Source organism: Zosterops lateralis (genome assembly GCF_965231275.1).
Source record: "Zosterops lateralis genome assembly, chromosome: 3".
Lineage (NCBI taxonomy): Eukaryota > Metazoa > Chordata > Aves > Passeriformes > Zosteropidae > Zosterops > Zosterops lateralis.
Genome location: NC_139764.1, coordinates 114,104,573 through 114,121,145, shown reverse-complemented (window position 1 = coordinate 114,121,145; position 16,573 = coordinate 114,104,573). Strand labels below are relative to the sequence as shown.

Below are 16,573 nucleotides of genomic sequence, written 5' to 3'. Positions count from 1 at the left end.
AAACCTTTATTGCTTATTAAAGTAGACTGGCTACATCTTTTAAAGCACATTTTAATCACTTCCGACAATTCTTTTAATTTATCTTTAACTTTTAAAACTCTGCTCCCATCATTTATAGAATCAGTAACTGAAGCAAAAGCATCTGTGCACAAGAGTATGAAAAATACCCTGAAATGTTGTTTCTGCATGTCTGGGAAACAGAGGAGCATCTTTGGGAAGCACCATGCACCTTCCAGCAGCAGCTGCCCCAAAACCCAAAGCTTTGGGTCTCTCACTGGTGTTTTCACGTGTCCTGGACTCAGATGATTGTGCAAGATCTTTACAAACCAAAACTGGCTCCAGCCCCGGGGGGTGGAAGGAAAAACCCACCTGGACGAGAGCCAGGGATGGACTGAAACTTCCCAGTGATTACAGCTCTGCAGTGAAATTCTAAACAACTCAATGGTTCCTTTTTTTTTTTTTTTTTTTTTTTTTCCTCCATAAATCCAGTGGATCCAAAGCTGCTCTGGAAGATTCTGCAACAACCAGCCCAAATAATGCAGGAAGCTTCATTAAAAATGAACAGGCAATCCAGTAGTTTAGGGAAAAAAAGCCAGTACTGAAACATAAAAGCTTTCCTGCCTTGCCATTCCTGCTGGAACTGGGAGCTTTTCCCAAGGCACAAGACACATCTGGTTTGCTCATGCAGGACACAGAGCCCTCGGTGCCTGGGGAGGGGGAAATCCCTGGGCCAGGGACACTCCTGGCTGGGATAAACCCGGGCTGGAGGCACATCCAGCTGGGAATGGGCACCGTGGATGGTCTGGAGGGCACCAAGGCTGGCTGAGCTCAGGGAACTCTCCAGGAAGGGAATTCTCCAGGAAGGGAATGGAGCTGGGGAAGGGAATGGAGCTCCAGGAGAGGCTGAGGTGATGCCAACAACAGAGGCTGGACAGAGTTAAAGGAATAAAGTTAAAGGAATAAAGTAGGGATTTATCAAAAGGTCTTTAAAGGACACACCTTGGGCAGTACAAGAGCCTGGCTGTGGCTACACCCAAGGTGGATCAGGAGTCACAAGTCTATGTTTTGGTCCATTTCCACACTGGGGTTAATTGTCCAATGACAGCTCCAGGTGATTGTGGTGCTGTGTTTTCCTTACTGTATGTTCTCTGTCACCTTGGCATGGTCTGCTCCACTTTTCCACAGGCTGTTGGTTTATTCCAAATTTCCCCTCCCTCTCTGAGCTGTCTATCACTGCCCAAACTGCCTTTTGTCCCCCCTGCCTGAATGTCAATCCTCCCCAATCCCTGCCCTTTGTTCCCTGTCAGCCCTTGGTGTTCAACTCCTCCCTGACCTTGCCTCTGAGTGTTGTCCATCCACAGCCAAGGCCACCTGCAGCTCTAGAAGTTTCCATGTTCCTCGATGCCCTGTTGGTTTCCTCTCCTTCTTCCCCCTGCTGGTTTGAGTTTTGGGAGTCCCTCCTCCAGCTCCTCCCTCACACAATCCCTGTTGGCTGGAGAATTGTACCCCCCTTGCTCCAAAGACTGTGTAAAGTGCTGCTTTTTGTCCTTGTCCTGAGCCTCTCTGGGGGATGAACTCTGGGGCTGGGAAAGGATTGTTTTGTCTGACTGAGCTGTGAGGAGGACTGGCTCACATTTTACATGAAATTCAGAGTCTGGAAAATGTGAAAGCTCAAACTTGAGGCATCAGAGGGAGCTGGGGAAAGGAATGGAGCCCCAGGAGGGGCTCAGGGAGCTGGGAAGGGAATGGAGCCCCAGGAGGGGCTGAGGGAGCTGGGAAAGGGTCTGGAGCCCCAGGAGGGGCTGAGGGAGCTGGGAAAGGGTCTGGAGCCCCAGGAGGGGCTGAGGGAGCTGGGAAAGGGTCTGGAGCCCCAGGAGGGGCTGAGGGAGCTGGGAAAGGGTCTGGAGCCCCAGGAGGGGCTGAGGGAGCTGGGAAAGGGTCTGGAGCCCCAGGAGGGGCTGAGGGAGCTGGGGAAGGGTCTGGAGCCCCAGGAGGGGCTGAGGGAGCTGGGGAAGGGTCTGGAGCCCCAGGAGGGGCTGAGGGAGCTGGGAAAGGGTCTGGAGCCCCAGGAGGGGCTGAGGGAGCTGGGAAGGGGCTGAGCCTGGAGAAAAGGAGGCTCAGGGGGGACCTTGTGGCTCTGCACAAGTCCCTGCCAGGAGGGGACAGCCAGGGGGCCTCGGGCTCTGCTCCCAGGGAACAGGGACAGGACAAGGGGAAATGGCCTCAGGCTGGGCCAGGGCAGGCTCAGCTTGGACAGCAGCAGGAATTTCCCCATGGAAAGGGAGCTCAGGCCTTGGCACTGCCCAGGGAGCTTTGGGGTGCCCATCCCTGGAGGTGTCCCAGGAATTCCTGGAGGTGGCACTTGGGGACAAGGTGGGGACTGGGCACAGATTGGACTTACAGAACTTTTACAACCCAAATCATTCTGTGATTCCAGGAAAAGCCCCTGGCCCAAGCCCCAGGGTGAGCCCACCACCCTCATCTGCCCAGAAACTGGGAAAAGCTTGTACTGGATTCAAGTCAAACAAAGACAGAACAAGGAACAATATTTAATTAGAGGTTTCCATGAAAGCCTTCCAAAACCCTTAACACAGGCTCCCTCCAGACAAAACAGAACAGGAGAGCTCCAAACCACCTGAATCTCTGTGAGTTCACATCAGGAAGTGCCAGAGCTCCCAGAACAGGGAGAAGTCCTAGCCTGAGGAACCTGCAGGTGGAGGTGACAGTGGCCCTGGAGGTCCCAGCCCTGTTCCCGAGGTGTCATTTGAAGCTCACAGCTCTGCAGATCCATTTTCAGCCCCCAGGGGATGGCTGAGCCCGGGCCCAGGAGCTCTGCAGGCTCTGGAGAACAGCTCTGGTGTCTCAGCACAGACTGTGGCACAGGCAGCTCTGGGTGCTGTTGGAGTCCAGAGCACCCTTCTGGGCGCCCTGGGAAGTCACAGACCTCGGTAGAGAGGCCTGGGACCTGAAAAAGAGGGTCTGGGGTCTGTGCAGGGGGGTCTGGGGTCTGTGCAGGAGGGTCTGGGGTCTGTGCAGGGGGGTCTGGGGTCTGCCCAGGGGTGTTTCCCTGGCACAGAGCCCAGGGGGACACAGTCTTTGATTTTGGTCCATGAGAAAAACATCCAACACAGAGAAGAATTGCAAGTCACAAATGTGTGACAGACAGTGGTGTGGTTATCACTGTGCAGAAGATTTTGTAGTTTGGGTTTTTAGAATGTAGATGCAAAGGGACAAGATTGAGACTTTAGGGGGTGCCCTGGGTTCTTCTCCTTCTCCCTTGGCCTCCATTGTCTGCAGTGATGTGGGCATAAGGGAGTTTCAGTGGATTGGGGCAGAGTAGAGATGACCCTGCTAGTGCAGGTGATGGACATTGGCACAGAATTGTAAATAACGGGTACGTGGTGATCTGTATAAGAGACAGCGACCTCCCATCACGGGGGGAGTCCCCTCGTGTCCAGGCTGCTGTGAACACCTTGGCCGGACACAGAGAATTGTAAGATCAGAACTAATAAGCAACGTGAAAAACCAGAAAACCAAGACCTTGAGACTCCTCATCATTCTCGCGCCAAACACCGAGCACTGAGCTCAGCACAGAACACAGAGACACAGAGTCAGACAGCAGACCCTAAATCCTTCAGAGCTCAAGAGGGAAAATCACTCCCTTGGACCCACACGAACCACCAGCCTTTGGAATCTCGGGTGAGAAACAACCAGATTAAACCCGAGAGGTGCAGAGCAGGAGGACACCCAGTGCCCACAACACTCCCAGGCTCTGCTGGAGTCACCAGAGAAACAAACCCTCCTCTCCCTTTGCTGCCCCAAAGCCTGAGGAGCAGAAATGGGATTTTACAACCTGCAGGCTCAAGTTCCTGTCTGCCTGTGGGATTTACCAGGAACCTGCAAACCAGAGCAAATCCAGCAGCTGAGATTGTCCCCTTGAAATAAAGCAGTTGCCCCTGTTGGGTGAGACAAATGAAATATTCCAGGAGGGGTTTTGAGCAGTAAGAAGTTGGAAATGGTCTAATTAAGAGCTGACCCCTCCCTCTCAGGAAGGGAAGACTCTTTTTTGTGGAGGGGATTTCTGAGCACTCAGTGCTTCCAAGCTTTCCCTCTTAGCACTAATGTACCAATACAAATAATAAATGCTGTTTAGAGGAGACACACTGCTCTAGTTCAGAGTGAGACTGCTGGAATTAAGCTTTAATAGAGAATTTTAAACAGAGCAAAAAAAGGGATATGAAGCCCTTTGCTCCTAAGAAAAAAGGAGATCTCTAGTTTTAGAGATGAAGATGATTTTGGAGGTGGAAGAAAAAAAAAATCTTTGTTTTATACTGAAAGAAACATCCTTAAACAGCACCCCAAATAAGCAGCCATGACCCATATGCAGTGTTGAAGAAAAACTGCTAAAAGAGAAACTTCACAAAAGCAGCTTCTTTGTGAGAGTCAAGACCCACAAGAGAACTGTTCTGTTGTCAGTAAAAAACCTCCATGGAAGTTCTAAGAGCAACTCCTCTCCTAAAGAACTGAGAAAAGAATATTTTTAAATGGTAAAACTGACTAAAACCCATAAGTTTTGTCCCTTTATGTTGTTTGTAAAAAAGCCAACACTTTGTAGCAGGAAGAAGAATACTTTGAAAGCTGCATTTTAATTCTCATTTTCTTCTTTTAGTGTGTGTGTGTGACAATAAATCTATTTGTTTAAGTTAAGCCTGTTTTGCCTTTTTCTCCTAATCTTATCTCCCGGGGGAAAAAAAAAAAAAAAAAAAAAAAAAAAAAAAAAAAAAAAATCACTTAAAGCACTGCACTGAATCTGACCAAGAGAAAGAGGCAAACTCATCTCACCCTGCAGGCCCCAGCTCTGCTCCCAGGGCACAGGAGAGAACTCCCCAAGCGCTGAACGCTGTAAGATAATATAATATAATATAATATATTATAATATAATGATGTCAGGGAGGGTTCTGAGGTGCATTCCTGCCCTTTTCCCCCCGATCCCAGCCTGGCAGATGGAGCAGGAGCAGGAAACACACACCTGGCAGCCCCAGCAGAGCTTTCCTGGGCAGGAGGGAAATTCCAGCTGGGGCAGGGAGAAACACCTGGGAACAGGGACTGCTCTCCCCATCACAGCTGATTTCAGGAGAAAACAGCCTGCTGGGGTTTAATTCATCCATTTCACCTCCTGCATTCACTCAGAAGGTGAAATCTTCCTCAGCAGCTCCACAGGTGCAAACTGAAATAATTGGAAGTTTGTGAAGTGTTAGATTTTGCTGAAAGGGTAGAGAGTGCAGGAGCAGGAACTGCCATTAATCTGCATTTAAAAGTCTCTGTGCCACTGCCCCAGGCAGTGGGAACTGAACACCCACACGGGCCTGATACCCTGAACTCTGTCTGAGCTGCCAGACACACACACACAACATCTCCACACCTCCTTCAAGGGGCTGGCTGCACCCAAACTGCTCCTCACTGCTCCAGCTGTGGCACAGACAGGGGTTTCTCTCCACAGGAACAACATAAGCCTGAATTAAAAGCTCAGCTGATGACATTTGCCATTGTCTTCTGTAAAACTAAGAGTTTTCGTCCCCTAGTTTTGTAATTTCATATTTAAAAAAATTAATTAGAAAGAAATTAGGTTAGGGCCTCATCTCCCTCCCTGTTTGCTTTATGCCAGGACAGCCCTTTGCTCCTCACCACATAAATCACAGAACCACTGAGCCCAACCTTTGGCCTAAATAAATTTAAAAGCTGCTCTGACAGAGACTGAAAAACGCCTCACCTCGCACTCAGTCAGTAACTACTTAAAAGTTACCACGATTTTAAGTGTTTTTGTAACCACAACACATCCTTTAGACATCCAGCTCTGTTAAAATTCAGTGATGACTTGGCACCTGCTGTCATAATTCCATTTGTTCCCACAGAAACACCTGGCCAAACAGAAAGTGCTGCCTGCTGTGGAATTTTAAGGTCTCCTACTATTCCTTCCAGATCTAGGCTGCCTAAAACTCTTCATTACATAAGTTTTTAAATAAATCTGTATTACTTAAGCACAGCTGAGAAGTTAAAACACTTCAGTTCCTAAAAGCCCACAGGACTGGGAAAGGCCCGTTGAAATTATTTAAATACAGGTACAGTTTATAAATAGAAACCTGTTTAAACAATGAACCAGAGACAACAAAATCACCGATTCTTCTCCCTGGTACCAAGGGGAAAACAATTAACGTAATAAAAATATTATTAATTCAAATCACCTTATCTGAATCCCACTTCAGGCTCCCCCAGAGCAGCCCACGCTCAGGCTGAGCTCAGGCACCAACCCAGCCCCAAGGCCTGGCTTAAAACCTCCAGATGTGGCTCCCTCCCTCCCCAAAAACTGTCACAGCTTCCACAGGACACAGCTGAGAGCACCCACCTGGGTGTGAGGGGCTGCACGGCTCAGAGCATCCACCCAGGGCTGCACAACTCACAATATCCACCTCGGTGTGAGGGGCTGCACAACTCAGAATATCCACCTTGGTGTGAGGGGCTGCACAACTCACAATATCCACCCAGGGCTGCACAACTCACAATATCCACCTTGGTGTGAGGGGCTGCACAACTCACAATATCCACCCAGGGCTGCACAACTCACAATATCCACCTTGGTGTGAGGGGCTGCACAACTCACAATATCCACCTTGGTATAAAGGGTTGTACAACTCACAATATCCACCTTGGTTTAAAGGGCTGCACAACTTAGAGTATCCACCCAGGGCTGCACAACTCAGAATATCCACCTTGGTGTGAGGAGCTGCACAACTCAGAATATTCACCTTGGTTTGAGAGGCTGCACAACTCACAATATCCACCTTGGTTTAAAGGGCTGCACAACTCAGAACATTGTCCTGGTTTAGGGCAAATTTGGGAGAAAAGCCCTGAATTAGGGTCCCTCTGGGGAGCAGACTCAAACAGCCCTTTCCCCAACTGGTCTGGGAAAGAACTTCCTCGGAGAAAAGTGGAAAAACCTATTTGTTTAACAAACTAACTGCCCACGGGCTTAAAGAATGAATAACATGAAACAATAAAAGCTTTTGTTATTCTGAAGTAAGATGGCAAGTTCAGAGAGTCCCTGCCATGGGCTGTATCTCAGCTCCCTCTGTCTCTTATCAGCCTCTCTGGTGCTGATAAATGCTGAGGTCCAGGCCCAGGTGGGCTGCAGGTGCCAGCCCTCGGTGCTCCTCTGGGTTTTTCAGTCCAGACCAGGGTTAAACAGTCCCAAGGAAAAAACAAACAGTTCAGGGAAGTTCTGTGCCTCAGCCTGCTAAACTAACTAAGAGCAAAAAAGATTCCTGTCCTGCTGCTGTCCGTGCCTGAGCCCAACAGAGTCCCAGAGCAGGAATGCAGAGGAGTGAACTCTGCTTTTCCAAACAAAGTGCACAGTGCTTCTTCCCCTGCTTCACCCTCAGAGCCAGCCTGCAACACCCTCAGAGCCAGCCTGCAACACCCTCAGAGCCAGCCTGAAACACCCTCAGAGCCAGCCTGCAACACCCTCAGAGCCAGCCTGCAACACCCTCAGAGCCAGCCTGAAAGGCACAGAACTCCATACACAGCACACACAGAACAGACTGCTGGGGGTACAAGAGTCACCCTGGGACAAACATTCACCTGGGTTTACAGGGGCTGTAGAACCCAAAACATCCACCCAGAGCTGCACAACTCAGAACATCCACCTGGGTTTACAGGGCTGCACAACTGAGAACATTCACCTTGGTTTAAAGGGCTGCACAACCCAGAGCATCCACCCAGGGCTGCACAACTGAGAACATCCACCTTGATTTAATGGTCTACTACAACTGAGAACATCCACCCAGGGCTGAGAACACACACAGCTCAGAACATCCACCTTGGTTTAAAGGTCTGCTACAACTGTGAACATTCACTTGGTGTAAGGGGCTGTAGAACTGAAAACATCCGTCCAGGACTGCACAACCCAGAACATCCACCTTGGTTTAAAGGGCTGCACAACTCAGAACATCCACCCAGGGCTGCACAACCCAGAACATCCACCCAGGGCTGCCCAGGGCTCCAAGTCCTCACTCCCATTTCACCCATGCTGTGTGTGATGGAAATGAACTGGTGGGAAAGTTCCATTTTTACAGCTTTTCTGTTGCTGCAAAAGCCCTTTTTCTTTCATTATTTCATTAGGCTCCTTCCTAAATCCCCTTCAGCAGTCCCTAAAACATGTCCTGGGATAAACCAGAGGTCTGACTGCATCAGCTGCAGCACAGCCAGCAAATAAAGCCATTTACTGCTCCAAAAACCCCCAGGCTGCTCCAAAGCCAGGGAGTTTGGGACAATGCTGGCAGGGCTGCTGCACTCACCACCACAGGGACTGCAGGGAACAATGGGGGTGTCCCGTGGAGCTCACAGGAGGCCCTGGATGTGTCCCCTCAAACACAGGACTCTGGAGACAGCAGGAACCAACTCTGCTGGCCCAGCCCGAGAGCTGCTCCCTTGGCACTGACTGAGCCCAAACAGCCCCACAACAAGACAAGAATCCTGCGTGTGATGACACGAGCAGAAACCCAAAGAGGGTTTAACAGGGTAACAGCCAATTGAAAGGCCTAAGGCAGACACCATCCTACACACAGGAAAGCGTTTAAGGGCCAAAGGAAACCTGGAACTGAAACTTGTGACCTTTTGAACCACTGGGATGGTTTTGTCAGCGGGCAGCTGCAGCAGACAGTGATCAAAGGTTTGAAAAGCTCATTCAGTGCCTCCCCTGCATCCCTGGCAGTGCCCAAGGCCAGCCTGGAGCAGCCTGGGACAGTGAAAGGTGTCCCTGCCCATGGCAGGGGAGGGTGGAATTAAATGCTGTTTAAAGGTCTTTCCCACCCAGAGCACTCCACGATTCACCTTCCCCAGAGGGGGGATGTGCTGCACAACAAACACAGTTCTGGAGGAATTTCAAACAGAGGGTTCCATCTTTTGACATGATTCCATCTTTTCTGGTCTCCAGCACGTAACAGAAAATGCAGAAGTCACTGCTTCACCACACAAGTTTGTCAGAAAGGAGAAATGTCAGCACCAGTTTTGTGAGTGTAAGAAACAGGCAAGTGAATGTACAAAACACAAGATTTTAAGGTCAACACCACAATCAATCTCGACAGATCCCGTTACCTGAATCACGCTGAGAAGTCTCTCAGGGCAACTTCCACTTTCCTGGGCTCACCTTCCTTCTTCAGACATTTAAACGACAACCTAAAGAGATGCAAAAAAACCACCAAGTGAGCTTTTCCTCCAAGGAACCAGCGATTTTTTCCACAGAAAAATTACACTGCCTTATTTCACAGCCACAACAAGGGGCTGCTTCTGCCCTGGCTGCTGATTCCAAAGCAAAGGAGCCTGCACATTCCGGCTCTCCGTTAATTCCAAAGCAATGGAGCCTGCACATTCCAAGTCTCCTCCAAAGCAATGGAGCCTGCACATTCCGGGTCTTCTCTAAAGCAACGGAGCCTGCACATTCCAAGTCTTCTCTAAAGCAATGGAGCCTGTACATTCCGGCTCTCCGTTAACACCAAAGCAACGGAGCCTGCACATTTCGGTTCCCTGCCAGCAGCTGTTCTGCGGCCGGCACGCCGGGGCACGGCCAAAGCAGCGGCCCCCGCCCCCAGCCCGGTGACCCCGGCGCCGCCGGGCGCTGCCCCGCCGTGGCAGTCCCCTCCGAGCCCGGCCGGCGGCCCCGCCGCTCGCAGCCGTACCTGTACCTGTGCCGGTGCCGGCGCTCCCGGGGCTCCGGGGCGGCCTCAGCGCTCCAACGGTCCCGGCCGCCGCCGCGCGGCGCCCCGGCCAATCAGAGCCCGCCTCCGCCGGGGGCTCGCGGCTCCCCGCCAATCCCCGCCCGCCCGGCCCCGCCTCCTCGCGCCCCTCAGCCAATCGGCGGCCGGCGTCCCCCCTCTGGCGCGCCGCCGCCTCCGCCGCAGCGCGCGCGCGCCGCGCGGCGCTCACCCCGGGGGCGCGGCGGGACCGCGCAGGCGCAGCGCGGGCCGCCGGAGGGTGGCCCCGCCCCCGGCCCGCCCTAAGGGGCTGGGGCCGCCTGAGGGAGGGCGGGGGCGGCGCTGGGGACTGTCTGTGCCGCGGCTGTCCACTCTGCGGTATCCCTCAGCTCCGTGTCGGTCGTGAGCGTGTCAGCCATGGCTGTGCCCTCTGCGCCATCCCTCAGCGCCCTCAGCTCGGTACCGTGTGAGCCATGGCTGTGCCCTCTGCGCCATCCCTGAGCACCGTGTGAGCCATGGCTGTGCCCCTCTGCGCCATCCCTGAGCTCCATCCTCTCATCACCGTGTCAGCCATGGCTGTGCCCTCTGCGCCAGCCCTCAGCTCGGCACCGTGTGAGCCACGGCTGTCCCCTCTGCGCCAGCCCTCAGCTCCATCCCTCAGCACCGTTTCAGCCATGGCTGTCCCTCACAGCCATCCTTCAGCACTGTCAGCCATGGCTGTCCCTCAGCACCGTATCAGTCATGGCTGTCCTCTCAGCACCATCCCTCAGCACCGTGTCAGCCATGGCTGTCCCTCAGGACCACGTCAGCCATGGCTGTCCCCTCAGCACCGTGTCAGCCATGGCTGTCCCTCAGGATCACGTCAACCATGGCTGTCCCCTCAGCACCGTGTCAGCCATGGCTGTCCCTCAGCACCGCATCAGCCATGGCTGTCCCCTCAGCACCGTGTCAGCCATGGCTGTGCCCTCTGCGCCATCCCTCAGCTCCCTCCGCTCGGCACCGTGTCATGGCTGTCCCTCACAGCCATCCCCTCAGCACCGTGTGATCTATGGCTGTCCCCTCAGCACCGTGTCAGCTACAGCCATTCCCTCAGAACTGTGAACAGCCGTCCTTCAGAACAGTCCTCTCAGAGCTGTGAGCGACTGCTGTCCCCTCAGCCCCCAGTGACAGCCATTGTTCAGCACTGTCCCCTCAGCACCCAGCGACAGCCATTGCTCAGCAGTGTCCCCTCAGCCCCCAGTGACAGCCATTGCTCAGCAGTGTCCCCTCAGCCCCCAGTGACAGCCATTGCTCAGCAGTGTCCCCTCAGCCCCCAGTGACAGCCATTGCTCAGCAGTGTCCCCTCAGCCCCCAGTGACAGCCATTGCTCAGCACTGTCCCCTCAGCCCCCAGTGACAGCCATTGCTCAGCAGTGTCCCCTCGGCACCCAGTGACAGCCATTGCTCAGCAGTGTCCCCTCAGCACCCAGTGACAGCCATTGTTCAGGAGTGTCCCCTCAGCAGTGTCCCCTCAGCACTGTCCCCTCAGCACCCAGCGACAGCCATTGCTCAGGAGTGTCCCCTCAGCACTGTCCCCTCAGCACTGTCCCCTCAGCACCCAGTGACAGCCATTGCTCAGCACCGTCCCCTCAGTACTGTGTCCCCTCAGCCCCCAGTGACAGCCATTGCTCAGCAGTGTCCCCTCAGCTCCCAGGGCTGGAGCCTCTCTGCTCCGGAGCCAGGCTGGGAGGGTTGGGAATGTTCAGGCTGGAGAGGAAAAGGCTCCAGGGAGAGCTCAGAGGGCTCCAGGAGAGCTGGAGAGGGACTGGGGGCAAGGCCTGGAGGGACAGGACACAGGGAATGGCTTCCCACTGCCACAGGGCAGGGCTGGATGGGACATTGGGAAGGAATCCATCTCTGTGACAAATTCCAAAGGGTGTAGGAACAGACTCTGAGGGACACCTGGGGGTACAGCTGGACCATGCTGAGCTTTGCCCCAGGTAAAGAAGCCTAATGGGGGAGATAATTCCCAGGAAAGTAATTTTTCTGAAGAGCCAGAGTGCAATACTTTCAGTCTGTGAAAATTATCCTTGTTCCTGGATGGAACAGGAAACACACAATTAAAACACAATATCCTTGTCAAGTAGAACAAAGCCGAAGACTTTAAACTAAAAAAGTAGATTTAGGTGGGATATTAGTAAGGAATTGTTCCCTGGCAGGGTGGGCAGGGCCTGGCACAGGGTGCCCAGAGCAGCCCCTGGATCCCTGGCAGTGCCCAAGGCCAGGCTGGACATTGGGGACAGTGGGAGGTGTCCCCATGGCTGGGGTGGCACTGCAGTTTCTGAAGGTCCCTTCCCAAACCCAAACCATTCCGTGGATCGCTGTTTCTGTGGGCTGGGAGGGCATCTTAAGCTTGCTGTGTCCCTGCAGGACGTGTCCCCTGCTCCAGGGGAGGCTGCTCACAGCTCCGGCCGTGTCCCACAGCTCTGTCCGTGTCCCACAGCTCCCCTGCCACACTGACGGCGTCCCCTGCTCCACTGGGATCTTCCATGGGGATAACAGCATTCCGTGGGCACTGAGGATGTCGCTGATCGCCTCCCTGGCAGCACCAACAGTGCCGGCGGTGTTCCCTGAGGAGCAGCCGGCAGGACGGGCTCTGCTCAGGCTCCTCTGCCCCAGGGAAATGTCACAGCTCCTCCTGCACAGCGCTGCCTGTGCCTGCAGGACGGGAGGAGGATTCCTGCCCGAGTGTGCAGAGAGGAGGCACCGCTCCCGCTTTGCGCGAGTGGGAGGGAAAGTGTCAGGAAAGAGGAAATGAGAGGGGAAAGTGCTGCTGAGACCTCGGAGCCGCTGCTGGGTCGGTGCTCATTCCGAGCTGCCCGTGCCAATGACACAATGACACAATGACACAATGACACAATGACAGTGCTCCTTTGTGCCGGAATTCCCGAGCCAAGGCCACCACGGGTGGCGGTGGGACCCAGTTAGGGAGGGGATTCCTGCTGGCTGCATTTCCACCCTAAACGCGGCAGCAGCCAAAACAGCCTTTGGAAAAGCCCGTCTGCCGTGGGCTGGAGGGAGAAGTGCTGGAACCTGGAAAAAACACCAGATGGTGCCGTGGCTTTAGTTATTTCTATGTGCCTCTGACTCTGGGAGTTCAGGCTTCCCTCTCCTATGTGAGCTGTGCCCATCCTCCTTCTTCCCAAGGGTCCCAGGGGAATTCGGCCTGGCCAGGGAAAAAAGGGGATTCACTTACCGAACAACGAGATAGAGTCATTAATTAGTCACACGGATTAAAAAGGAGAATAAATTAAAGTCCAGTGATGCCACCTGGGGGCTGGGGTGGATTAGTCCCACTGGCAGGTCTCCAACCCCTTCCATACTTAAAATACGGAGTTGGTGATACTTTTAATGTGTTCAGGGAAAGGAAATCCCAGGCTCTTGCACATTCCTCTGTGCTGTTGATTTTACCGAGTTGTTAAATGCATTCAGAGTTTTCCTGGCAGAAACCAGGTGAGTTGGTCACACACCTGTTTCCCTGAATCCCTCCGTTTTAAGGGAAGTTCCTGTCACTTGATTGATACAGGTTTCTTCCTGTTTCTTCCCCCAAATCTACAATTCCATGCTCCAGAAGTATCTTGGGACCCCAACAAGTGAGGGAAATGCAGAATTTATTAAGGCTAAGTAATAAATCAACGTTTTCCCCTTAAAATGTGCCAAAAGAAAATGGAACAGATGTCCACAGCTTGTAAAGCCAGGGAAGTGCAGCTCCCTCCCAGGGGAAGGCAGAAGGAAAGCCCTGAAAACCACCATGAGCAGGACTCAAGCCATAGCCCAGACGGTGTTTTCAGATGAGCAGAGGATGGACCAGGCTCGTGGAACACGGCATGCCCAGTGCCCAGGAACTCCAGGATCCTGCATCCATTTCCAGAGGGGATTGTGGGAGGAAAAGGAACAGAACCTGTGGTAGGACATGAGCCACAGGGAAGGGTTTTGTTTGGTGTCATGTCCTGAAGGCACAGATATTCCAGTGCCAGCTTGGGAATGGGCTGTTGGGAGCAGCCCTTGGATCCCCCTCTGAGAACTTGGGTGGAATTTTATACGTATATATATATATATATATATATGTGTGTGTGTATGTATAATATATATATATATATCTCCACACGTGTCCCCCGGGGATTGCTCCTGGGCTGGTTTCAATGCCCAGAAATCCCCTCAGTGACCTGGAGGTGCCTTTGATCCATAGCCCCAGCAGTTCCCTGATTTCAGCGTGGCTGTCACAGCCTGTGACTGGGCCTGGAGGTCCCATGGAGCTGTTTTGTGGGCTCGTCCTTGGGACACCTCTGGGCACCAGAGTAACACCTGTGTCCATGAGGCTCAAGGTGCACCCATCCCATCAGGACAGGTGAATCCCATCCATTGGTCTGGCAGCTGCAGCACACTCACTGCCCGTGGCATCACATCCCTGGCATCTGGCCTGGAAGAGCCCAGAGGCCCCCAGAGGTGAAACTCTCAGCTCGGCTTTGCCACTGTAAAATCCATAATCAGCATCAGAGAAGGCTGAACTGAAAGGGACAGGAGAGCAGTTCATGGTTGAGTTTGGAGCTGGGAGATGCAGCAGCACCAGTGGAACAAGGAACATTTGTTTGGAAGTGCAGCAGCCCCAACACTTTGCCTTTTTATTTTATCTCACCAAATAGAAATAACAGAATAGAAAACAACTCCCAAGGCAGCTGTTCCCTCTCAGCTGCAAGGTGGCTTTGCAGGAGGGAAGGAAGCTGGGATGAAGAGGCCTGGGATAGAGGCAGGATCCCTGTGGACAGGAGGGGAGGAAGCTGGGATGAAGAGGCCTGGGATGAAGGCAGGATCCCTGTGGACAGGAGGGGAGGAAGCTGGGATGAAGAGGCCTGGGATGAAGGCAGGATCCCTGTGGACAGGAGGGGAGGAAGCTGGGATGAAGAGGCCTGGGATGAAGGCAGGATCACTCTGGACAGGGAGCTGAGGCACAGGAGGGACAGCCCTTCACAGCCCCTGTGCTCACCCCAGCAGGACTCTCAGTGCAGGGGGTGGTTAAACCCATCCTGCCCCGAGCAGGGTGCCAAGGTCTGGCTTTGCAGGACATCCCAGTAACAATCCAGGACAGTGTTGCCAATTCGAATTTACCACTCCAATCCCCCCAGAGAAGAACCCCAAATCACAGGGACAGACTGGCACAAGAGCTGGGGAGGGGAACTCAGTGCCCAGGCTGCTGCTGTTCATCCTTGGGGTTGTCCCAAACCCCGACCCCTTCCCGCCCCAGTCCTGAGCCCGACCCGTGTTTGGGGTGCTGGATGTGAGAGACCCTTGTCCCGTGTCCCTGGGGGGAACAGCCTCCCCTTGTCTTTGCCTTCCAGTGGGGAAACCCAGCTCAAAGGGGGAAGAGGATTTCCGGAGATGTGAATGAAACTCTGCCATTTATTTTAGTTGTTCAGCAGTAGGTGCAGACAGACCCTTGTGCCCGACCAATTCCCCTGTGCAGGCCCCGTACCCTCGGCTCCTCCTGTTCCTGAGGGAAAAGAGCGGCCCGGGAGGAACGAGAGGCCCCGGGGGGGTCCCGGGCAGCCCCGGGAAAAGGCGATTCCGGCAGCGGGAGGCGGCGAGCGCCGAGCCCGGGACCAGAGCCCGCCCCGGGGGCGTGTCCATGCAAACGAGCCGCCCGCGCGGCATGCCGGGACACGGCCCGCACAGATCCCGCCGCCGTCCCGGCGTGTCCGCGGGCGCTGCGCGGGCCGGGCCGTGCGGGCCGGGCCGGAGCTCGGGGCCGGGGCGGTTGGGGGCCGCTGTCGGGGTGGCCGTGTGTTGTGGAGGCGTGGGGCGGGCGGGGCTCGGGGGCGGGGGCCGGGCTGGGGCATACTTACCTGGCAGGGGAGACACCATGATCAGGCAGGTGGTTTTCCCAGGGCGAGGCTCATCCCTTGCACTCCGGGTGTGCTGACCCCTGCGATTTCCCCAAATGCGGGAAACTCGACTGCATAATTTGTGGTAGTGGGGGACTGCGTTCGCGTTCTCCCCTGATAATCCTCGTTAAAAACAGATTTCAGAAAACACCACCTTTTTAAGTTTGTTATGTTTCCGTGTAACAATCATTTAAGGGGTTACGCCGATGACTTCTCCTCTGTCTGGTGGCAAGTGCAGCCTTTTCCCGCCCGCCCTGCAGCCAGCCTTGTCTGTGGGTGATTCTGCCCTGGGTCGGAACCGGGCCGGGACAGGCGCTCTGGGTGCGGCCCGCGGGTGCAGAGCTGATCCCCGAGTGTCCCGGGCCCTGTGACAGGCCGGGATGGCGGAGAGGCTCAGGGACAGCCGGGGGTCGGGGCAGCCCCTCCCAACGGGCTCCGGCGGCGGCCGGGAGACACAGACCGCCTGCGGGATCCCTGAAGGGCGGCTCTGGGCTGGGATAATCCCGGGATGATCCCGCCGTGTCTCTGCAGGAGCAGGGAAACTCTCCGGTGAAACGGGCCCCCGCTGGGGAAGGGGCGAGGAGGGCTCTGAGTGACACTCGGGCGGGCCCGGGGCTGCTCAGGCAGCGACAGGGAGAGGACGGGACGTGCCGGGAGGGCAGAGCCCGAACACCCCAGAGCTCAGTGATACCGGCCCTGTTCTGTGTCTGCGGGCGATCCACACGAGTTTTATATCCAAGGCGCGTCTTGCAGTGCAAGGGAAGCGCCAGAAGGGGGCACTACAGCTGACAGCGATACAGATTTGATTGTTTCTTGGTTCACCTATCTATCTTTAACCAGCAAACCAGGGGAGAGCGCGAACGCAGTCCCCCACTACCACAAATTATGCAGTCGAGTTTCCCGCATTTGG

The 16,573-nt window shown here is 54.3% G+C and overlaps 2 protein-coding genes across 2 annotated transcripts in view; one reads left to right on the top strand and one right to left on the bottom strand.

Moving 5' to 3' along the window:
• The window catches only part of DTNB (dystrobrevin beta), a gene marked incomplete at its 3' end in the record, with an annotated part of 117,371 nt that extends 107,558 nt beyond the window's left edge, over positions 1-9,813 (bottom strand). The window contains exons 1-2 of the mRNA XM_083857675.1: positions 9,738-9,813; positions 9,151-9,231 (exon numbers count right to left, since the gene is read on the bottom strand). The remainder of the gene's footprint in view (positions 1-9,150; positions 9,232-9,737) is intronic.
• Positions 1-16,573, top strand: part of KHK (ketohexokinase) — a 205,130-nt gene that overhangs the window by 125,971 nt on the left and 62,586 nt on the right. The window lies entirely within an intron of this gene.